Here is a 5,257-nt window from a genome sequence, read left to right on the forward strand (position 1 = left end):
GGATAATCTATCAATAATGTCCACTTCCCATAAATTCATAATTTTGGAACCCGAAAAAGTGTGTACACATCGTTCAAGTTGGTTTAGGTGTTCAATTTACAGGGTCATGAGTGGAATTCAACCAACAGACACACAGATTATGTTGGAGGTTGTTAGACATTTTAGTTCATAGATCTACAGAATGTGACATAAATACTGTTACAAAAATAAAACTCAGATTTATTCCAACAAAATAATTTATAACAAAACTTAATTACAGAAAATGATTAGCAAATGCTGAAAGAAAAATATGGCATAAATATTATTCAAAATGTTTCTATTGAGCCTTCATTAAACTACGAAGTCTTTTAGGTGGAATTACCTATAGCAGCATGCACAATATCTAATGGAATTTTTTTCCCAGCATTTGTTCAATTTTATTTTGAAAGCTTTAATATTTGACAAGGAATAAAGAAGGTTTCACTCTCCTGGATTGACCACAAAGAATAATTAAGATCATGTGATGAGGGAGGTCATTTCTCTTTGCTGATCCAGGACTAAAGTTGTCTCTACACCACTGCTGTATTACTTGAGCAATTCAGCTTCTCGCATCATCTTGTTGAAACACAGAATGTTATTATGTTATTAATGTCTGTCGGTGCTGAGTATAGGAGTGTGATATATAAGACTCACCTAGGGTTAGTGCAACTTTAAAAATGTCCTCAATGTAACGTTCTTTGTAATCTTGACCACCATTGATGATGGTTTCTGCGTTCTGAAAATCTTTCCTGCATTATCAGGTATTGTCTCACCACTTTGCACAAGGACTTTTATCATTTTGATGCTTGTGGGATTGTTGAAGTGAGAATAACTTTTCATCTGTGAAGATGAAAATAATGAACGTGCCTTCTCTGATATGGTTTAACATGAGTCAACGTCTCATGAGTCTCTTTGCAATTGTGGGTGCAGAGAGAAGAAGCTGTCTCTTTTTGGAGTTTATAGGGTGACATTTGTAGGTCACTTTGACATATACTTCGCATAGTTCTTGTTGTTGTTGTGTGGTCTTTGTTTGTCATTTGTCTCATGGATCTTTTTGGATTTTCCCTAACATTTTTGATAGGTTTATGTGTTCTTAAGATATGGGGACGGCCAGATCGTTGTTTATCTTTGTATCAACGAAGTTTCCAGGTAATGATCAATCGTCCTTTTTTATGAAAATTTTTTGACTTTGAGGTTTTTCCCCAACGTGAATATTTCTGGAGAACGCAAGCTTTTCTCGTGTGTCTCTATGATTAATCTTCTCTTCAACAGACATTGTTTAAAAATTAGTATCTTTTGTTTCTAAAAAAAAAAAGGAATCATACATTACATTATCATATGATGACAATTAAATAGTAAATTTATTTTAATATTATCATAAAAAATAGTTCGGAAACTTTGTAACAGGGCTTATGCCCCACACTGTATAGCGAAAGAAGACACTTTCAGTAGCTGTAGGCGACAACTGGGCGAATTCCTTATGTTTAAACGTTGATTATATGTACATACAAATTAGATACCATCAGAACGTTGAAATTGAAGTGAATAATAAACTGGTCAAGAGAAATGGTTTTGTGGTGTGTAAAGAGGGTGATTCAGCAGAGGGAGTGTAGAATGATTTCTGATTTTGATTGTATTATCGGGGTGAGCATGTACGGAGACCCCACACTTAGAAATAGCACATCCGAGTTGTCCACATTTGGGATGATCGCAAAGGTCAACCCAACCGCAGTGCAATGGATGGGCCTCGCTCTGGGGAACGGCCTTAGTGATCACCGTTACTCCTACGTAAAGTAAGTATAATTATTTATGCAGTGCACACCACTGTTTTTATATCACAATTTTATACTCATCACAGACAAATACTAATAAAAAACTAAAATACCTCCATACAATTCTCACGAATATCAGTATATCACAACTTTTTCATTCACCAATAACAATAATCCATAACAAATAATGTACTATCATTTAAACTTACCAACATTTTCACAAAATACCTTAATTCTTAACGGAACTTACATTTTACTGTAATATTCAATGTCAAGATCGTTTACATGTCAACTGCATAAATTCACAATCTTTTCAAGGAGAATAACTACAAACGAATAAAAACTTGTAAAATTCAAACCAAAGCGTAAAAATAAAAACAACCACTTTTTCTTGAATGAAATCAAACAGTTTTGTATTTCATTTATTGCCACTTGTACAGTTTAATGAAGAAAGTAAAAATAAAAATATTGTAAAAAAGTTATATTGTACGTGCCGGGTATAGAATGAAGTTCTCTGAAAAAAAAAAAAAATTAACCTTATTTGATCAAGTAGTTTTTTTCTGTTTTTTTTTTTTATACAGAGAAAAATCAAATTTTAATGAAGCGTCGCCATCTGGCTATTTCGGGACACAAGTTGGAGGTGGTTTTAACCGGAAAATTGATTTACAAAAGACAAAATGAAAAAAAGGATTAAAAAGACCCAGAAACTCTGTAAAATAAGTGAAAAAAAAAATATTTACAAATTTTAAGCGGTGATTGGAGTTATCTCCCCCTGGTTCTCCCTTCTTTTAAGCGAAAAAAAAAAAAAAAAAAAAAAAGGAAAAGGTGGCTGCTGCTACCAGATCGATCTCATTAAAATTTCATTTTCCTCAGTAAAAAAATAACAAAAACCAAAAAACTGCTTGATCAAATAAAGTGATTATTTTTGCATGAAAATGGCATTTTGAGAGGGCAAAAAAAAAAATAAAAATAAAAAAAATAAATGAAAGCTAACAAAAAACTAAAGTTTTATGGCGAAAAGTTCGGGATTTTAGAGATATCGGAATCAGAAAAGTGTGTTCCTATTTTACGAGCGGCCTATGTCGGGGGGCGGCATTTTCAGAGAGTAATAATAGAAAAATAACTAAAAGCTAACAAACACAAATTGAAATTTTATACCGGAACGGTTGTAAAGAAATCAGAACCTTTGGAGGTATCGGAATCGGAAATATGTGTCCCTATTTTACGAGCGACACATGCCAGGGGCAGCATTTTGAGAGGATAAAAATAGAAAAGAGAAAAAATAAATAAAATCTGAAAGTTTTTTACCGAAAAGGTTGTAAAAAATCAGAACTTTTGGAGGTATCGAAATTCCAAACCCAATTGTTTAACATTTTATTTTTCTTATTGGTACTAATGATAAATATTTATTGTTTTTAAATTATCACTAAAACTAAAATGATAAGAAAATCAAAATACGATGTAAATTTGTTTTATTTGTAAAAAAAAAAGTTTTAAAAATGTTGCATAAATTCTCTAAGTAATCTTCCAAAGAAAGCAGTTAATTTACATGTTCCAAAAGATGTTGAAAAATTAAAACTTTTTCGTCAAGAAAAATATTTTCAAACGTCACTGATAATCAAATGATACAACGGAAAATTAGCCACAGAAAATGACGTAATTTTGGAATTGTAGCAAGTACGGAATAAAAATCAACTACAAACAGATTTTATGATGGTCATATCAGGGGATATAATTTTAAATGAGTACTAAGTGCTACTGCTACGGTGCCCGGAAAACTCGTCCCGGGAAAACTCGTCTCCGGAAAACTCGTCTCCGGAAAACTCGTCCCCTTTCGCTAGGTAGGAAAACTGGTCCCTTATTGAATAAATATCGATTGAAAACACATTTTATGATCATTCTTGAAGGAGATATTATTTTTTAAAATAGACTATAGCCCCCCCCTTAATATTCTTTTAAAATATTTTTACTTGTTTAATGTTTTTTTTTTTTTTTTTTTTTTTTTAAACAAAATCGATTTTCTAGGTGTCCGTTTTCTACCTAACTGGCTAAGTTCGTAGTGGTTTCACTTATATTAAAGCGTTTATTATGTTCATACAAAGTTAATTACAAATTTTATTTTTGTTCTTATTTTAACGATGTTTTTTGGAGTCATAAAAACAATAATTAAAAACAAAACCAAAAAATTAAAAAACAGGGAGCGATTCGATTCTTCGTTACTTTTTTTGTTTTGGTTTTTTAATTATGATAGTTTTTTTTTGTTGTTATGTTTTTGTTTTCTCTCATACCAAATGCTCTCATGCGTTATTTAAAATTATAATTTTATCAATTATCAACATTTATTGTCGTCCTGTCAAATTTTGCAAAAATTAACTAATAAATTAAAAGCGAAATATTTTTTTGGCGCGAGAGATGCCATGATGTGCTAACAATCTCTCGTTAACTAATTTTTAATTTTTTAAAATTTTTACTTCAAAATTTTAAAATCAATCATTCAGAGAAAAAGTAATCACTAAATAAATTTATTAATCAATTTTCTTGAAAACTCCGCTAACGTTTATCAAGATTCTATTTAATTTCATTTTTTGTTGGTTGTTTTTCGGAGGGAAATATAGGTTTTACCCCTCCCCCTCTCTCTCTCTCTCTCTCTCTCTCTCTCTCTCTCTCTCTCTCTCTCTCTCTCTAAATTATATTTTAAAAAAATATTAAAATTTATTATTTTCTTTTTAAAACCAAATCTCCCTCAGTAATTTCTTTAATTTTCTATTTTTTAGCGATTATCAAGACCCCTAAGATATGATATACCGGACATTATTTCTCATTCTCACGTAACACTCGACATGTTTTTGTTTGTTTTCTGTGTTTTTTTTCTTTACCGAATAAACGATTCCAAATAAATTCTTTTTATATTAATATAAAAAAGCGGTCTCGTTTATGAACATAATAACCGCTTTAAAATAAGTGAAACCACTAAGAACTTAACCAGTTAGGTAGAAAACGGACACTTAGAAAATCGATTTTATTTTAAAAAAAAAAATTAAACAAGTAAAAATATTTTTTTTTTTAAATATTATGGGGGTTTATTTTAAAAAACAATATCTCCTTCAAGAACGATCATAAAATGTGTTTTTAATCGACATTTATTCAATAAGGGACCAGTTTTCCTACCTAGCGAAAGGGGACCAGTTTTCCGGAGACGAGTTTTCCGGAGACGAGTTTTCCCGGGACGAGTTTTCCTAAATTCTAGCTACACCTCAAATACTATTTAAATGGCTTACTATTCGATAGTTTAAATACTGCCGAATTTCTGTCAAGTTTCGAACAAAAACGGACTAATTGATTTTTTTTTCAAACTATTAACAATTTTTATAATCACTGACGTATTGTAACTCTGGCACTTTAAGTAAATGGAAATTAGGAAGATAAAAAAAGGAACGGCAGTCGTTTGACACCGGTTGAGAGAATGC

The 5,257-nt window shown here is 31.1% G+C and overlaps 1 non-coding gene across 1 annotated transcript; it reads right to left on the reverse strand.

Moving 5' to 3' along the window:
• Positions 1-1,657: 1,657 nt before the first annotated feature.
• Positions 1,658-1,819, reverse strand: LOC145240458 (U1 spliceosomal RNA). The gene has a single exon (XR_013862513.1). It is a non-coding gene; the product is annotated as a U1 spliceosomal RNA (small nuclear RNA).
• Positions 1,820-5,257: the final 3,438 nt, after the last annotated feature.

This window comes from Euprymna scolopes, chromosome 19 (genome assembly GCF_053919585.1).
Source record: "Euprymna scolopes isolate OS-2025 chromosome 19, ASM5391958v1, whole genome shotgun sequence".
NCBI classification, from domain to species: domain Eukaryota; kingdom Metazoa; phylum Mollusca; class Cephalopoda; order Sepiida; family Sepiolidae; genus Euprymna; species Euprymna scolopes.